At 40.7% G+C, this 20,141-nt stretch overlaps 1 protein-coding gene across 10 annotated transcripts in view; it reads left to right on the top strand.

Annotated features, from left to right (window-relative positions):
• Positions 1-20,141, top strand: part of LOC139766865 (uncharacterized) — a 163,997-nt gene that overhangs the window by 132,315 nt on the left and 11,541 nt on the right. The window lies entirely within an intron of this gene.

The following is a 20,141-nucleotide window of genomic DNA, read 5'->3' as shown; positions in this document are numbered from 1 at the left end:
ACGTAGTCCTCATTATCTCTGTGAAGATAGGAATGAAACTGGATAGTTAATCTTGCTGCTAATATTGTATTTCTTAACACTTGTTTGTTTTGTAAGTTTAAGGGTATAGGAGTGGCATGATTTGCAACCTACTCTTGTAAGAATGACATCATGTTTAAAAAAGTTTTTGCTGTAATTTGAAGTGAAGACTGGTTAATCCACAAATAGTATTTCATACTATTTTTTTTGCATAACCTACTTAAGGGCACCTCTGTCATTGATTTTATGCTGAGACACCTTCAGTAACTCATAGGGAACCATTTTTCTTTCTTTTTTGAAAAATTTATCCGGAAACTAAATTTGATGTCTTGATGGAATGCTGGTTATGTAGCCGTAGAGCATAGAAAAATATCCTTGATTATTCAATTGTTTGATGATGTATCACCTCACACACTCTTTCTTACATACACAGGGATGACCTGATCACAACCTTTAAGCATTTGAAATAGATTGATGACATGGACAGTGAGCAGTTTTTTGAGAGATTTTGGGAAAGAGCACTCAGGGAACATAACATGAAATGAAGTTAGAAACATGCTAAGAAGGTTGTAAGATGGCCATGGTAAAGGAGTCTCCACTTTTCTGTGTTCTTACATGCCTCCCTCGCATGCAGTATTCCAAGTTTTCTTCAATCATTTCTCTCCCTTCAGTATTCTTCCACTGTGTTTCCTCATGTCACAGGTAGTCTTCCTCTCACACCAACCCCCTTAATTGTGCTATCATACAAGCTCCTTTTAAAATCCTAGTCTTGCACTTTCTACTTCCTAAACCATCTCAAAGTATTATGTTTCACCTACTCTACTGCACCATAATTCACTCCCTTTGCATTCCCTGCCATGCCACATTTTTCATACACTTCTTCATCTTTTTCTTCATTTCATCTAGTTATACCACATGCTCCTTTCAAATAGCTCATTTACACACCTGGATTTTTGACCTGTGGTTCATTCCATGCCCATGTTTCAACTGCATAGGTCAGGATTGGGAGGACTTTGCTTTCTCCCTTAATCCTCTCTTCTTTTCAGTAATTACACATCTACCCTTCATTATTCTCGTATGACTCTTCTGCCCTGTACTTCCCTCTCCGTTATCTCTCCTTCCATATCACCAAACTTACCGAAGAGTCCCATGTTAGGAGAATAATAAAGGAGACTAACTGTCTACTGGCAAATACCAGATAACCTTTTGAGTAAACGGAGAATGAAATGGAAATGTTTAACAAGCTGTTCTTGTACAGAAAGGCCTAAACTAGGATGTGCTTCTAAAGTTTGGTCACTACACCTAAAGAAACACAAAGAAATACTAGAGAAGGTCTGGAGGAGAGTAAGAAAGATGGATTTAGAAGTGAATCAACACTGCAGTGAAGGGCAAGCAGGTCAGGTTTTAAAGTTAGCAAAGGAAAGTTTATGTCATATTGCTTTGGACTCAACTCTTGCAAATAAGGATGCAGAGCTAGATCCACCCCAGATGTTAGAGCAGTACTCCATACAAGGATGAATCAAGCCTTTGTATGAACAAAACAGCTGTTCAGAAGAAAAGAGATTTCATTATTTAAACAGCAATTTCTGCAGTATGGGGTTTCAAAGAAAGAATGGATGTTACAGTAATACAGAATATGTTCACTGTGTCAAGAGGTGGAATTACAGAACCATGAGAGGAGAGATGAGAATTGTGAGGAGTTGTCAATAGAGAGATGGGTAGACACGGTCTTAGAGGCATTAAACTTGGTCAGATTATATCTACCCCACTGAGATATCATGTAGTGAATGTTCAAGAGTTGGGACCCCATGAATGTAAAATTCCTTCCCCATAAAGTACAAGTAGGTAATTATAGTAATACTCTAGCCAGCCAGCTTATGCAAAGTATAATAGAGCAAGGAATTAGTGTGATGGAATAAGAAAGGAGGAACAGAGAAATTTTGAAAATGATATTGTGGATAAGTCAGGTGAAAATCTAAAACTTTTTCATAAATTTGTCAAAAGTAGTTTGTCATTGAAAGAGCAGCTAATCAGATTAAGGGATTAAGAGAGAAAAATGATTGAGGATGATGTAAGGATATGTTAGGAAATGAATAACATGTTCAAGAGTATAATCACAGTGGAAGACTCTATACTATAGCCCCATCACTGGTGAGATGGGATTGGAAGGATGCTATATAAGACATTGAGATATTGAGTAAAGGCATTAACAATTCTAAAAGGTCATGACCCATACACAGCTCATACATAGTCCTGATGAAATTTAATCAGCTGAAGATGTGTATAGATGCAATAGTCAGACCTCTTGAAATACTGTCCATGATGTTGGTAGAGAAAAGCAAAGTGCCAAGGGAGTGGAAAAGAGCAAATGTCATACCCGTCTAGATATAGAGAGACTGGGAAAAGGCTGTGAATCACAGACCAATTTCCTTGACTGAATGTTGCCCGTAAGGTACTGGTAAAGTTAATTAGAAAACAAATGGATGACTTTCAATAGAGGAGAAATTACCTAAATGAGAGGCAACATAGTTTTAGGGAAAGAAGGTCATGTGCAACAAACCTCATAGACTTCTGAGAGAGAGTGACCTCTGTATTAGATGAAGGAAAGGCTTGGAAAATTGAAACTAGACTGCCAGAAAGCATTTATAGTGCATGATTAAAAAGCTGGAATCCCAGGCAGGAATAAGGGGGGAAGTCCTTCAATTGATGAAAAAAGATCTTAATGGAAGGGAACAAAAGACGCATGTAAGAAGAGCCTTGTCCATATGGGTGGAGGTCATCAGTGGGTCCATTTTCTGCAGGATTGAATAGTAATGTTTTGCACTAAAGGCTGTTGAGAATGGGGATATGAGCTTAGATAGCAACATGTATGACCTTGTAGTTGTGACATTTGAAAAATATTCTCCATGTATTCTGTGTGTAGAATTTTTTTTCCTTTACCAACAGAATTTTTCAGGATGTTTTCTGTCATCTTTTTACCTGAGCATTTTGTGATAATGCCATGGCAAAATGTGTCATCCACTGGAGGTCAGCTGGTAAACAGATCCAAGCTTCAACCATCATAATTACTCGAAACTGTTTGTTCTCACTTTTGCCTATTTTTTCCCAACCCCAATATTTAGGCATTTCCGTATGTCTGTCAAGAATATTGATACTCGGAGAAGTGAAATACAGAGGGAAGTACAGAGAGAAATGAAGTACTGAGGGAAGTACAGACGGCTGTCACAATAACTTTGAAATTAAAGTTGCTTTGGAGATTTCTTACTGTTAAGAAACACCTGGCTATATCTATGTCTGCTATCACCTTAAGCCTTCATCATTTTTCTTGATAAGTTTTCATTAGATATCATTTAAATTAATGGAATTAAACCTGTGGTAAGTAGTTCTTAAACTTAGTTGTTTTATATAAGTAGGCATCCCTCATTTTGATTCCCTTCATGAACCTTAACTCAAGCTTATTAAAAGTTTCATTTATGGTGGATTTGTTGAGTAATTGTTGGAGGGAGGATTGTTGAGCATTTCTGGACATGTATTATCACTATCATCCATGTTACTGCTATGCCATGTGTTAGAATTAGCTCTTTTCTTGAAATGTTCAAACCGGTGAGAACTTGTAGTATTTTTATTTTTTTATTATACTTTGTCGCTGTCTCCCGCGTTTGCGAGGTAGCGCAAGGAAACAGACGAAAGAAATGGCCCAACCCCCCCCCATACACATGTATATACATACGTCCACACACGCAAATATACATACCTACACAGCTTTCCATGGTTTACCCCAGACGCTTCACATGCCTTGATTCAATCCACTGACAGCACATCAACCCCGGTATACTACGTCGCTCCAATTCACTCTATTCCTTGCCCTCCTTTCACCCTCCTGCATGTTCAGGCCCCGATCACACAAAATCTTTTTCACTCCATCTTTCCACCTCCAATTTGGTCTCCCTCTTCTCCTCGTTCCCTCCACCTCTGACACATATATCCTCTTGGTCAATCTTTCCTCACTCATTCTCTCCATGTGCCCAAACCACTTCAAAACACCCTCTTCTGCTCTCTCAACCACGCTCTTTTTATTTCCACACATCTCTCTTACCCTTACGTTACTCACTCGATCAAACCACCTCACACCACACATTGTCCTCAAACATCTCATTTCCAGCACATCCATCCTCCTGCGCACAACTCTATCCATAGCCCACGCCTCGCAACCATACAACATTGTTGGAACCACTATTCCTTCAAACAGACCCATTTTTGCTTTCCGAGATAATGTTCTCGACTTCCACACATTCTTCAAGGCCCCCAGAATTTTCGCCCCCTCCCCCACCCTATGATCCACTTCCGCTTCCATGGTTCCATCCGCTGCCAGATCCACTCCCAGATATCTAAAACACTTCACTTCCTCCAGTTTTTCTCCATTCAAACTCACCTCCCAGTTGACTTGACCCTCAACCCTACTGTACCTAATAACCTTGCTCTTATTCACATTTACTCTTAACTTTCTTCTTCCACACACTTTACCAAACTCAGTCACCAGCTTCTGCAGTTTCTCACATGAATCAGCCACCAGCGCTGTATCATCAGCGAACAACAACTGACTCACTTCCCAAGCTCTCTCATCCCCAACAGACTTCATACTTGCCCCTCTTTCCAAAACTCTTCCATTTACCTCCCTAACAACCCCATCCATAAACCAATTAAACAACCATGGAGGCATCACACACTCCTGCCGCAAACCTACATTCACTGAGAACCAATCACTTTCCTCTCTTCCTACATGTACACATGCCTTACATCCTCGATAAAAACTTTTCACTGCTTCTAACAACTTTCCTCCCACACCATATATTCTTAATACCTTCCACAGAGCATCTCTATCAACTCTATCATATGCCTTCTCCAGATCCATAAATGCTACATACAAATCCATTTGCTTTTCTAAGTATTTCTCTCATACATTCTTCAAAGCAAACACCTGATCCACACATCCTCTACCACTTCTGAAACCACACTGCTCTTCCCCAATCTGATGCTCTGTACATGCCTTCACCCTCTCAATCAATACCCTCCCATATAATTTACCAGGAAAACTCAACAAACTTATACCTCTGTAATTTGAGCACTCACTCTTATCCCCTTTGCCTTTGTACAATGGCACTATGCACGCATTCCGCCAATCCTCAGGCACCTCACCATGAGTCATACATACATTAAATAACCTTACCAACCAGTCAACAATACAGTCACCCCCTTTTTTAATAAATTCCACTGCAATACCATCCAAACCTGCTGCCTTGCCGGCTTTCATCTTCCGCAAAGCTTTCACTACCTCTTCTCTGTTTACCAAACCATTTTCCCTAAAGTTCATATGTTGGGGTATTTCAGTTAAGTGGGATATTGTGAAGACAGAGGCATGGATACATAAGTTCTGAGGGTGTGTGTAAGAAAATTTTATGTATTGGCATGTCATTGTGCACACTAGCAGCATAAAGGACAGTACACCTTCTTTAGTTGATTTTTTCTTCACACATAGTAGCAGGAAAATCTGGAACGTCATATATGATACACCGGGTGGAAAAAGTGATCACACATAGAATCCTGAAGCTTATTCCGTGCTAGATGATGATAATATTTAGACTTTTTTTCACCCTGTTCTGTATTCAATACATTTGCCCAGGTTAAATTTCATTACCCATATCTGAGACTAAACTTAGAGTCTGTATAAGTCCTCTTGTAAGTTAATGCAATCCTTCTCACTTTTCACTTCACTCATGACCTTTTTATCATTTGCATATTTATTCAAGTAGGAGTTCATAACTTAAGTCATTTACATAGATCAAGAAGAGTAATGGTCCCAGACTAGAACCTTGTGGCATTCGGCTAGATACCTTGATGCAATTGGAGAAGGCTCCTCTTACGTGCATCCTCTTTTCCCTTCCACTAGCTTAATCTTCTGTTCATCAAAGGAGTTTTCCTCACATTTCTGTCTGGTGGTCCAGATTTTCTTGCCTCTCTCCAAAATGTGTCATTTATTCAGCTAAAAAATGAAATTCGTAATATCACATTTTTCATTGCTTTTTCATATATGGACTTTTGATATGTTATCCAAATATGACAAAAAATTCTGAGATACAGCAAATTTTTAGGGAAAACACGAGTTAAATGTCCCAACTTTATAGAAGAGCCACGCAACTTACTGAATGTAAACAATATACTGTGTTTCTATACAAACCAGCAATCGCCACAGGCACACGTGCCTATAAGAGGATATAAAACATGATTGTCAGAGTATACTATAACTTCCATAAACTGCTTTTAAACAGAAAAACATACTTGCAAAACATTGTTGAAATGAACTGTGTATTGAAAAAATTGGGAAAGTGATGATAAACTCTGTCATGTACATACATTTTAATGGCTTATAACAAAATGTCAAACTTTTATTGGTATATCAAATCATATGGAGAGAATGAGTGAAGAAAGGTTGACATATAGGATATATTTGTCAAGAAGTGAGGGGACAAGGAGAAGTGTGAGACCCAATTCGAGGTTGAAGGATGGAGTGAAAAATATTTTGAGCTGTTGTGGCCTGAACATGCAGGAGGGTGAGAGACATGATAGGAATAGAGTGAACTGGAACGATGTGGTATACTGGGATGGTGCTGTCAGTGGACTGAGCCAAGCAATGTGAAACTCTGGGGTAAACCATGGAAAGATCTGTGGGGCCTGGATGTGGATAGGGAGTTGTTTGTGGTTTTGGTGCATTACACATGACAGCTAGAGACGGAGAGTTAGTGATTGTGGCCTTTTTTGTCTTTTTTCCTGGTGCTACCTCACGGACGCAGGAGGTGGAGATGCTGTTTCCTGTGGGGCGAGGTGGTGCTGTGGATGGATGGAGGCAAGCGAGTATGAATATGTACATGTGTATGTATGTATATGGCCATGTATGCATAAGTATACATATATGTATATGTTGATATGTATATGTACGAGCATGTATGTATATATGCGTGTAAATGAGTGGATAGGTCTTTTTTCATGTTTCCTGGCGCTACCTTGCTGATGCGGGAAATGGTGATCAATGATGTTAATAATAATGATAATGATAATAATAATGATAATAATGATAATGATAGTTAATACAATACTGATTATGTTGGCAAAGTATTATTAGTGATTTTACCAGAGTCCACCTGCTTGAGGTTTCCCCATGAGTGAAAAGTCACCTTAGGGGAGGCTGTATTTCTGGGAGTACAGTCTTATCAAAGAACTCACTTCAAAGGAGTAAAGAATTCCCTGCTGCTGCAGGAAGGCCCAGCAGGGACTCGTTCATAAATTTTCTGGCCTTGGGTAATTATATATAGATATATAGTAATTAAAAAAAGAGGGCAAATGAGAGTTGGGGTGAAAGAGTATCATTAAATTTTAGGGAGAATAAAAAGATGTTGTTCGCTGATGATACAGCGCTGGTGGCTGATTCATGTGAGAAACTGCAGAAGCTGGTGACTGAGTTTGGTAAAGTGTGTGGAAGAAGAAAGTTAAGAGTAAATGTGAATAAGAGCAAGGTTATTAGGTACAGTAGGGTTGAGGGTCAAGTCAATTGGGAGGTGAGTTTGAATGGAGAAAAACTGGAGGAAGTGAAGTGTTTTAGATATCTGGGAGTGGATCTGGCAGCGGATGGAACCATGGAAGCGGAAGTGGATCATAGGGTGGGGGAGGGGGCGAAAATTCTGGGGGCCTTGAAGAATGTGTGGAAGTCGAGAACATTATCTCGGAAAGCAAAAATGGGTCTGTTTGAAGGAATAGTGGTTCCAACAATGTTGTATGGTTGCGAGGCGTGGGCTATGGATAGAGTTGTGCGCAGGAGGATGGATGTGCTGGAAATGAGATGTTTGAGGACAATGTGTGGTGTGAGGTGGTTTGATCGAGTGAGTAACGTAAGGGTAAGAGAGATGTGTGGAAATAAAAAGAGCGTGGTTGAGAGAGCAGAAGAGGGTGTTTTGAAGTGGTTTGGGCACATGGAGAGAATGAGTGAGGAAAGATTGACCAAGAGGATATATGTGTCGGAGGTGGAGGGAACGAGGAGAAGAGGGAGACCAAATTGGAGGTGGAAAGATGGAGTGCAAAAGATTTTGTGTGATCGGGGCCTGAAAATGCAGGAGGGTGAAAGGAGGGCAAGGAATAGAGTGAATTGGAGCGATGTGGTATACCGGGGTTGACGTGCTGTCAGTGGATTGAATCAAGGCATGTGAAGCATCTGGGGTAAACCATGGAAAGCTGTGTAGGTATGTATATTTGCGTGTGTGGACGTATGGGAGGGGTTGGGCCATTTCTTTCGTCTGTTTCCTTGCGCTACCTTGCAAACGCGGGAGACAGCGACAAAGTATAATAAAAAATATAATAAAAAAGATGTTCTGGAAGGAGGTAAATAAAGTGCGTAAGACAAGGGAGCAAATGGGAACTTCAGTGAAGGGCGCAAATGGGGAGGTGATAACAAGTAGTGGTGATGTGAGAAGGAGATGGAGTGAGTATTTTAAAGGTTTGTTAAATGTGGCAGATATAGGGTGTCTTGGTCGAGGTGGTGTGCAAAGTGAGAGGGTTAGGGAAAATGATTTGGTAAACAGAGAAGAGGTAGTAAAAGCTTTGTGGAAGATGAAAGCCGGCAAGGCAGCAGGTTTGGATGGTATTGCAGTGGGGGTGACTGTATTGTTGGCTGGTTGGTAAGGTTATTTAATGTATGTATGACTCATGGTGAGGTGCCTGAGGATTGGCGGAATGCATGCATAGTGCCATTGTACAAAGGCAAAGGGGATAAGAGTGAGTGCTCAAATTATGGAGGTATAAGTTTGTTGAAATTGAGTGGGAGACGTATAAAAGAAAGAGACAGGAGGTCAAGAGAAAGGTGCAAGAGGTGAAAAAAAGGGCAAATGAGAGTTGGGGTGAGAGAGTATCATTGAATTTTTAGGGAGAATAAAAAGATGTTCTGGAAGGAGGTAAATAAAGTGCGTAAGACAAGGGAGCAAATGGGAACTTCAGTGAAGGGCGCAAATGGGGAGGTGATAACAAGTAGTGGTGATGTGAGAAGGAGATGGAGTGAGTATTTTGAAGGTTTGTTGAATGTGTTTGATGATAGAGTGGCAGATATAGGGTGTTTTGGTTGAGGTGGTGTGCAAAGTGCGAGGGTTAGGGAAAATGATTTGGTAAACAGAGAAGAGGTAGTGAAAGCTTTGTGGAAGATGAAAGCCGGCAAGGCAGCAGGTTTTGATGGTATTGCAGTGGAATTTATTAAAAAAGGGGGTGACTGTATTGTTGACTGGTTGGTAAGGTTATTTAATGTATGTATGACTCATGATGAGGTGCCTGAGGATTGGCGGAATGCGTGCATAGTGCCATTGTACAAAGGCAAAGGGGATAAGAGTGAGTGCTCAAATTACAGAGGTATAAGTTTGTTGAGTATTCCTGGTAAATTATATGGGAGGGTATTGATTGAGAGGGTGAAGGCATGTACAGAGCATCAGATTGGGGAAGAGCAGTGTGGTTTCAGAAGTGGTAGAGGATGTGTGGATCAGGTGTTTGCTTTGAAGAATGTATGTGAGAAATACTTAGAAAAGCAAATGGATTTGTATGTAGCATTTATGGATCTGGAGAAGGCATATGATAGAGTTGATAGAGATGCTCTGTGGAAGGTATTAAGAATATATGGTGTGGGAGGCAAGTTGTTAGAAGCAGTGAAAAGTTTTTATCGAGGATGTAAGGCATGTGTACGTGTAGGAAGAGAGGAAAGTGATTGGTTCTCAGTGAATGTAGGTTTGCGGCAGGGGTGTGTGATGTCTCCATGGTTGTTTAATTTGTTTATGGATGGGGTTGTTAGGGAGGTGAATGCAAGAGTTTTGGAAAGAGGGTCAAGTATGATGTCTGTTGGGGATGAGAGAGCTTGGGAAGTGAGTCAGTTGTTGTTCGCTGATGATACAGCGCTGGTGGCTGATTCATGTGAGAAACTGCAGAAGCTGGTGACTGAGTTTGGTAAAGTGTGTGAAAGAAGAAAGTTAAGAGTAAATGTGAATAAGAGCAAGGTTATTAGGTACAGTAGGGTTGAGGGTCAAGTCAATTGGGAGGTGAGTTTGAATGGAGAAAAACTGGAGGAAGTGAAGTGTTTTAGATATCTGGGAGTGGATCTGGCAGCGGATGGAAACATGGAAGCGGAAGTGGATCATAGGATGGGGGAGGGGGCGAAAATTCTGGGGGCCTTGAAGAATGTGTGGAAGTCGAGAACATTATCTCGGAAAGCAAAAATGGGTATGTTTGAAGGAATAGTGGTTCCAACAATGTTGTATGGTTGCGAGGCGTGGACTATGGATAGAGTTGTGCGCAGGAGGATGGATGTGCTGGAAATGAGATGTTTGAGGACAATGTGTGGTTTGAGGTGGTTTGATCGAGTAAGTAACGTAAGGGTAAGGACCAAATTGGAGGGGGAAAGAGGGATTGAAAAAGATTTTGTTTTGATCGGGGCCTGAACGTGGGGGGTGAAGGGAGGGAAAGGGAAATAGGTAAATTGGAGCGGTGGTATACCGGGGTTTGGTTTGCTGTCAGTGGATTTTTTTTAAGGGCCCATGTGAAGCGTCTGGGGTAAAATGGAAAGCGTGTAGGTAGTTTATTTGGTGTGTGGACGTATGTATATGCAGGGTTTTTATGGGGTGGGTTAGGCATTTCTTTATCTGTTTCCTTGCGTTTAACCCCGAAAACGCGGGAGGACCGAAAAAGCAAAAAAAAAAAAAAAAAAAGCTGAGTATTCCGGGTTTAAATTTATGGGAGAGTATTGATTGAGAGGGTGGGGGGCCTTGTACAGGCATAAATTGGGGAAAAGGCATTGTTTCAAAAAAATAAATTAAAAAAAAAAAAAAAATAAAAAAAAATCTAAAAGGGGAAAAATGAAAAAGTTTAATAAACAGGTAAAAAAAAGTAAAAAATAAAAAAAAAAAAACATAAAAAGATATAAAAGAATAAGAGGGGCAAGTAGAGTCTTTTGTGGATGAAGGGGCTTGGGAAGTGAGTCGTTGTTGTTCGCTGATGGTACGCGTAAAGGCTGATTCATGTGAGAAGCAGAAGCGATGATGGTTTTGGGAAAGTGTGGAAAGAAGAAAATTAAGAGTAAAATGTTTAAAAAAGAAAAGGGTTTTTAGGTACAGTAGGGTGGGGTTTAAATCAACTGGGGGGTAAATTTGAATGGAGAAAATGGAGGAAGTAAAGGTTTTTTGATATCTGGGGTGGATCCGCGCGGATGGAACCTGGGAAACGGAAGTGAAAATTTTGGGTGGGGGGGGGGCGAAAAACTGGGGCCCTTTAAGAATGGTGGAAGTCGAGAAAATTATTTGGAAAGCAAAAAATGGGGTTTTTTGAAGGAAAAGTGGTTCCAACAATTTGTTGGTTTGGGGGCGTGGGTTGGATTGAGTTTGGCGAACGTAAGGGTAAGAGAGATGTGTGGAAATAAAAAGAGCGTGGTTGAGAGAGCAGAAGAGGGTGTTTTGAAATGGTTTGGTCACATGGAGAGAAAGAGTGAGGAAAGATTGACCAAGAGGATATATGTGTCGGAGGTGGAGGGAACGAGGAGAAGAGGGAGACCAAATTGGAGGTGGAAAGATGGAGTGAAAAAGATTTTGTGTGATCGGGGCCTGAACGTGCAGGAGGGTGAAAGGAGGGCAAGGAATAGAGTGAATTGGAGCGATGTGGTATACCGGGGTTGACGTGCTGTCAGTGGATTGAATTAAGGCATGTGAAGCGTCTGGGGTAAACCATGGAAAGCTGTGTAGGTATGTATATTTGCGTGTGTGGACGTATGTATATGCATGTGTATGGGGGTGGGTTAGGCCATTTCTTTCATCTGTTTCCTTGCGCTACCTCGCAAACGCGGGAGACCGACAAAGCAAAAAAAAAAAAAAAAAAAGCTGAGTATTCCTGGTAAATTATATGGGAGAGTATTGATTGAGAGGGTGAAGGCTTGTACAGAGCATCAGATTGGGAAAGAGCAGTGTGTTTTCAGAAGTGGGAGAGGATGTGTGGATCAGGTGTTTGCTTTGAAGATTGTATGTGAGAAATACTTAGAAAATCAAATGGATTTGTATGTAGCATTTATGGATCTGGAGAAGGCATATGATAGAGTTGATAGAGATGCTCTGTGGAAGGTATTAAGAATATATGGTGTGGGAGGCAAGTTGTTAGAAGTAGTGAAGAGTTTTTATCGAGGATGAAAGGCATGTGTACGTGTAGGAAGAGAGGAAAGTGATTGGTTCTCAGTGAATGTAGGTTTGCGGCAGGGATGTGTGATGTCTCCATGGTTGTTTAATTTGTTTATGGATGGGGTTGTTAGGGAGGTGAATGCAAGAGTTTTGGAAAGAGGGGCAAGTATGAAGTCTTTTGTGGATGAGAGAGCTTGGGAAGTGAGTCAGTTGTTGTTCGCTGATGATACAGCGCTGATGGCTGATTCATGTGAGAAACTGCAGAAGCTGATGACTGAGTTTGGTAAAGTGTGTGAAAGAAGAAAGTTAAGAGTAAATGTGAATAAGAGCAAGGTTATTAGGTACAGTAGGGTTGAGGGTCAAGTCAACTGGGAGGTAAGTTTGAATGGAGAAAAACTGGAGGAAGTAAAGTGTTTTAGATATCTGGGAGTGGATCTGGCAGCGGATGGAACCATGGAAGCGGAAGTGAATAATAGGGTGGGGGAGGGGGCGAAAATCCTGGGAGCCTTGAAGAATGTGTGGAAGTCGAGAACATTATCTTGGAAAGCAAAAATGGGTATGTTTGAAGGAATAGTGGTTCCAACAATGTTGTATGGTTGTGAGGCGTGGGCTATGGATAGAGTTGTGCGCAGGAGGGTGGATATGCTGGAAATGAGATGTTTGAGGACAATGTGTGGTGTGAGGTGGTTTGATCGAGTAAGTAATGTAAGGGCAAGAGAGATGTGTGGAAATAAAAAGAGCGTGGTTGAGAGAGCAGAAGAGGGTGTTTTGAAATGGTTTGGGCACATGGAGAGAATGAGTGAGGAAAGATTGACCAAGAGGATATATGTGTCGGAGGTGGAGGGAACGAGGAGAAGTGGGAGACCAAATTGGAGGTGGAAAGATGGAGTGAAAAAGATTTTGAGTGATCGGGGCCTGAACATCCAGGAGGGTGAAAGGCGGGCAAGGAATAGAGTGAATTGGATCGATGTGGTATACCGAGGTTGACGTGCTGTCAGTGGATTGAATCAGGGCATGTGAAGCGTCTGGGGTAAACCATGGAAAGTTGTGTGGGGCCTGGATGTGGAAAGGGAGCTGTGGTTTCAGGCATTAGTGCATGACAGCTGGAGACTGAGTGTGAACGAATGGGGCCTTTGTTATCTTTTCCTTGCGCTACCTCGCACACATGAGGGGGGAGGGGGATGGTATTCCATGTGTGGCGAGGTGGTGATGGGAATGAATAAAGGCAGACAGTGTGAATTGTGTGCATTGGTATATATGTATGTGTCTGTGTGTGTATATATATGTGTACATTGAGATGTATAGGTATGTATATTTGCGTGTGTGGACGTGTATGTATATACATGTGTATGGGGGTGGGTTGGGCCATTTCTTTCTTCTGTTTCCTTGCGCTACCTCGCAAATGCGGGAGACAGCGACAAAGCAAAATAAATAAATAAATGAAAATATAGTAATTATATATAGATCAATGATAATAATGATAATGATAATGATAGTTGATACAATACTGATTGTGTTGGCAAAATATAATTAGTGATTTTACCAGAGGTCACCTGCTTGAGGTTTCCCCATGAGTGAAAAGTCACCTTAGGGGAGGCTGTATTTCTGGGAGTACAGTTTTATCAAAGAACTCACTTCAAAGGAGTCGAGAATTCCCTGCTGCTGCAGGAAGGCCCAGTAGGGACTCGTTCATAAATTTTCTGACCTTGAGTACTTATATATAGATAAGATATAACTAATGAAAACAATGATAATGTAGCAAGAGAACATTAATTCATGTATTTATTTATTTTAGTGTCCTACCCTGCTTTCAAGCCTGGTGGATGCATGGCATTTACAGTAATGGCAACATATGAATGTGTGGTAAGGATTTAAGGAATGAAAGATGATGCATGCATGTTGCTGCTAAAGGAAAATTTTTATTGGTGATTGTGGAATGTACTCATTTGGCACGCTTAATCATTATAATTGTCAGGGCAGATATGCACACCAGCCATTCCCAGAGGGTTAATCAGTCTCCCATGTAGAACATTGTCATGTGTAGCAAACTTTTAAGAAGTTTGTTACACATGACTTTTTCCTAACTTTCTCCTCTTTAGAAAGACATCTACTTCACTTCCAATTCTTTTTCAGAACTTTACACACCACACTCATTAGTGAGACTGGTGTGTAGTTCAGTGATTGTTCCTGGTCACCTTTCATGTGTAGTATATAACTGTGACATTTTCCCTTTTCCATTTCCTTGGTAAAATGCCTCTCACCAGTAACATCTTGAACACTCAGGCTTTCTCCTCCTCAGAAAAGTAAGAGCCAAACATCCTGAATTCTAACATACATCATCAGCACATATGGTGAAATTTCATTATGACCATGAGCCTTGTAGGGGTCAACACCTTTCAGTATTCTCTTTATATCTTTTCTAGATGTCTCAATGAATTCTTAAACTTCCTCCCAATTTCATGTCACTGTTGTTGGAGCTATAGTGTCTTCAAGCATGAAAACACTTTTGAACTTGTTTTTCAGTTCCTCACATATCATTACATTTCATCTGAAATTCTTCCTTCTGAATTTCTGAGCCTGTTTGGGTGCTCTATAACTGACAAATGACTTTTGATGAATTTATGGAAAAGTCTTGGATTTTGTTTTGCCTTGACCACGATATGTCAAAGTTTCTGTTTTTCATATTTTATCTTGCTGTCTTATGCCTTGCAAATGGTGGCTGGCTGGAGTACTGTTTATATCTTTACCACTGTATATCTTAAAGCTCTTTTGATTTTTGACATCTTTTATTAAACAATTTTTTTTTTTTTTTTACCATCCCCTTTATGTTTGAGGCTCGTGTTATCCATATTCCCACTCCTTCATTGTAAGCTCACAAAACCCCTCACCACAGTACTGGTCCTGGCTACTGAACTCCATTTCTTTGTTACCATAGAAATTGAAGTTTGTGTAGATTTCTTGTTTATATCTCCCCTTTATGTCGTGACTCATCTCTGCTCTTTTAATATCCTCATTTACCATTTGGTTAAACTTCATCATCGTATGATCAGTTTTTCCAGTTGGTGTATCATATAAGATATTCTCAGTATCCATGCTTGTATGTGCAAAGATAAGTTCTAGCATTGTTGATGTATCATTCCTTTTCATCTAGTGTGCGCATTAACGTGTTGGTATTGGAAATTTTCTTGTATAAACTAAGAAAAATTCTCCCCCAAACTCCACATCATGATGATAATTCAAATTCCCCCCGTCTGTCACTTTACAGTGTCTGCAGAAATATTGTTTAACCCCTCTGTTTATTTTCAAAGATGTTACATGGCTAAGGTTTATTTTCAGTACAAGTATATGATACTCTAGGGTGAAAGCATCTTACATCTGGTCACTGAGACTAGTTTATCTAACGGTGAGAGCACCAGCAACTTGCCTCAATGTGCCTCTTGCTGTCTTGAGAGAATGGTGTTCTGTCTTTACTCTTTCTGTTTCCACTTCCTTTTGGGAATATTCTATATTGGTGCTGTATTTTTTCCAACTGTGCTTTAGGATGTTTGGCTCTTACTTTTTTAAGAGGGGGAAAGCTTGAATTATAACATGGAAGCTAGAAGATGTAGGCACACATGAGATTTTGAGGCACACTGGGCACTTGGAATGCATGATTATATGGTTGCTTTCTGCAACATGTCATCAATACCTCACCTTATTTAGGAGATCCCAAAACTTGGTCATAGAATGTTTCAGGAACCTTGCTAGTTTCATGCCCAGATGTCTTCAGATGGTAATGATGGCTAAAAGAAAAATGACAAAGTATTAAAATGTAAGTGTGCCATTGTCTTTGAAAGTGTATGGTGAAGGGGGAATTTTTTTGTGGATATTGTTGTATTGAAATCCTCCATTTTCAGAACTTAACCATCTCACTGAGAAGAGAGTGTTTCAGTTCTTCATGTACTTTCCTGGTTGTTTCTTCATTGTTATCATATATTTGTAGGTAGTAGGTGGTAGGCAGCCATTGACCAAGGAGTTATATTGCTAGTACCGCCCGCCTGGTTATCAGGAGGGTTAGTTACGGCTATGTAGTGAGCCATCACTTCAGTGGTTGTCAAGTTGCACTCCTCTGACCCAGGTAGCTGTCATTTCTTTCTGCCTTACCTACGCATGGACTTCTGGTATTCTGTCTACAAACATATAATCTCTTTTTGTCACATATAACACTTGATAACACTTAACTCACACAGCTCATTCTTTGTAACTTTAGATTTTCTTGTGGTGAGCACTATGCACGAACACGAACGCTGCCTTTTGGCACAACAATAGGAGCAGTAGATTGAAGGTGTAGGTAGGAACATTTAGAACATTAGAAGTATTAGGTAGGAACATTAGGTAGATATAGTGAGTAGGAACAGTAGGTAGGAGCCTCTGCAAACACTGCACTAGAGTTGTCCTTTGCCAGTGGCCTGTTATGGGTTAAGCATTAAAGGCTAAGAAGTAGCACTGAAGTTCGTTACTTATGGTGACTCTATTGCTGTAGCCACCCCTTTGACAGAATTCTGTGAGAGAACAGGTGTCAGAGATATAGATTGATGAATAGATAGGTAGATATTTGTTTTGGATTCTTGTATTTTTTTTTTTTTTTTTTTTTTTTTTTTTAGCATTATATAATATTTTTTGAATGGAGAAAAACTGGAGGAAGTGAAGTGTTTTAGATATCTGGGAGTGGATCTGTCAGCGGATGGAACCATGGAAGCGGAAGTGGATCATAGGGTGGGGGAGGGGGCGAAAATTTTGGGAGCCTTGAAAAATGTGTGGAAGTCGAGAACATTATCTCGGAAAGCGAAAATGGGTATGTTTGAGGGAATAGTGGTTCCAACAATGTTGTATGGTTGCGAGGCGTGGGCTATGGATAGAGGTGTGCGCAGGAGGATGGATGTGCTGGAAATGAGATGTTTGAGGACAATGTGTAGTGTGAGGTGGTTTGATCGAGTAAGTAACGTAAGGGTAAGAGAGATGTGTGGAAATAAAAAGAGCGTGGTTGAGAGAGCAGAAGAGGGTGTTTTGAAATGGTTTGGGCACATGGAGAGAATGAGTGAGGAGAGATTGACCAAGAGGATATATGTGTCGGAGGTGGAGGGAACGAGGAGAAGAGGGAGACCAAATTGGAGGTGGAAAGATGGAGTGAAAAAGATTTTGTGTGATCGGGGCCTGAACATGCAGGAGGGTGAAAGGAGGGCAAGGAATAGAGTGAATTGGAGTCATGTGGTATACAGGGGTTGACGTGCTGTCAGTGGATTGAATCAAGGCATGTGAAGCGTCTGGGGTAAACCATGGAAAGCTGTGTAGGTATGTATATTTGCGTGTGTGGACGTGTGTATGTACATGTGTATGGGGGGGGGGAGGTTGGGCCAGTTCTTTCGTCTGTTTCCTTGCGCTACCTCGCAAACGCGGGAGACAGCGACAAAGTATAAAAAAAAAAAAAAAAAAAAAAAAATAATATTAACCACATTATGCATTTCTCTGCAGTTACTCTTCCCATTATTTGATATGTGAATGAGCCATCCTCCATTATTTCTTGAAATTTAAGGCTATCTATTATTAAGAGGGCCAATCCTCTCCATCCTTTGCCTTTCCTTCCCCTACTTACTGTCATGTATCTCTCTGGGGAGAAGAGGGTCTCTTTAGTAAGCTTTGTTTCTACAGTCCCAGCAATATCAGATGCACTTTTTCTTGTATGATCCTTGATTTCCAACTCTTTACCATTATTCCATTATTGCAGCAAGATTTGAATGCATTATTTTCTGTCAGACATTACCATTTCCTAACCCTATTTCTCTGGCAGTTCTTTTCCTTCCTCTTTCTCTATTTGGCATCTTCAATTTTTTTTCCTCTGATTGTATTCCTTGCTTATCTCCCTTTCTTCCTCTGCTGCATACCCCACTGAATTCCACTTTGCCTTTAAGTGTCTTGGCTTTCCTAAGTACCCCTGCCTAGATGACTCCAAGTCAAAAGTAACCATGACTTGGCATTCCCTTAATTTGTGACCATAACCAATAGTTCTCTCCTTTCTTTTATCTCCAAAATTGCATCTGGCAATTCCATAACCTTCAGTAATCTTTCATAAGTATTTCTTTCTACTTTTCACTCTCTTCCTTATCTGGTGTGTGATCTTCCAAGGCTTATAGCACAAAATATAGTCAGTCCTGAGGAGAATTTAGATCACATGATTTCTGTGTGGCCTTGGCTACCCAAGTGTGGGATATTGTATATGTTTTTTCCCTGCGCAACAAAGCTATGGCACTCTTTACCTCCTTACCTTTTTCATAACAACTATGATAGGAGTTAAATGTTTTCAAGCGTTATGTATGACAAGGAGAGATTGTATGTGTCCACCTCTGAAACCACACTGCCACTCCCCAGTCTGATGCTCTGTACATGCCCTCACCCTATCACTCAATACCCTCCCTTACAATTTCCCTGGAATACTCTACAAACTTATGCCTCTGTAATTTGAACACTCACCTTTATCCCCTTTGCCTTTATACAGTGGCACAATGCATGCATTCTGCCAATCCTCAGGCACTTCACCATGAGCCATACATACATTGAATATCCTTACCATCCAGTCAAAAACATAGTCATCCCCTTTCTTAATAAATTCAACTACAGTACCCTCCAAACCCGCCTCCTTGCCAGATTTCATCTTCCACAAAGCTTTCACTACCTTTCTCTCTTAATGAAACCATTCTCCCTGACTGTCTCACTTTGCACACCACCCCAACCAAAACACCCTATATCTGCCACTCTATCATCAAACGCATTCAACAAACCTCCAAAAGTACTCACTCCATCTCCGTCTTACTTCATCACTACCTGTTATCACTTCCCCCTTCCCCCTTCATGGACGTTCCCATTTGTTCTCTTTTCATATACACATTACTTACCTCCTTCCGAAGCATCTTGTTATTCTCCCTAAAGCTTAATGGTACTCTCTCACCCCAGTTCTCATTTGCCCTCTTTTTCAACTGTTGCACCTTCCTTTTGACTTGTGTGAGGAAGTATCAGGAGAGATTGAGTGTAGAATGGCAAAAGGTGAAAGCAAATGACATGAGGGGAGTGGGGGAGGAATGGGATGTATTTAGGGAAGCAGTGATGGCTTGTGCAAAAGATGCATGTGGCATGAGATAGGTGGGAGGTGGGCAAATTAAAAATGGTAGTGGGTGGTGGGATAAAGAAGTAAGATTGTTAGTGATTGAGAAAAGAGAGGCATTTGGATGGTATTTGCAGGAAGTAGTGCAGATAACTGGGAGATGTATGAAAGAAAGCGGCAAGAGGTCAAGAGAGAGGTGCAAGAGTTGAAAAAGAGGGCAAATGAGAGTTGGGATGAGAAAGTATCATTAAATTTTAGGGAGAATAAAAAGATGTTTTGGAAGGAGGTAAATAATGTGCATAAGACAAGAGAACAAATGGGATCATCGGTGAAGGGAGCAAGTAGGGAAGTGATAACAGATAGTGATGGAGTGAGTACTTTGAAGGTTTGTTGAATGTGTTTGATGATACAATGGCAGATATAGGGTGTTTTGGTTGGGTTGGTGTATGAAGTGAGTAGGTCAGGGAGAATGATGTGGTGAAGAGAGTGAAAGCTCTGCGGAAGATGAAATCCGGCAAGGCGGTGGGTTTGGACGGTGTTGCAGTGAAATGAATTAAAAAAAGGGTGACTATGTCGTTCATTGGTTGGTAAGGATTTTCAATGTATGTATAGATCATGGTGAAGTGCCTGAGGATTGGCAGAATGCTTGCATATAATGCCAGTGTACAAAGGCAAAGGAGGTAGAGGTGAGTGTTCAAACTACGGAGGCATAAGTTTGTTGAGTATTCCTGGGAAATTATATGGGAGGGGAT

Source organism: Panulirus ornatus, chromosome 58 (assembly GCF_036320965.1).
Source record: "Panulirus ornatus isolate Po-2019 chromosome 58, ASM3632096v1, whole genome shotgun sequence".
NCBI classification, from domain to species: Eukaryota; Metazoa; Arthropoda; class Malacostraca; order Decapoda; family Palinuridae; genus Panulirus; species Panulirus ornatus.
This window is presented reverse-complemented; position numbering and strand designations above follow the sequence as displayed.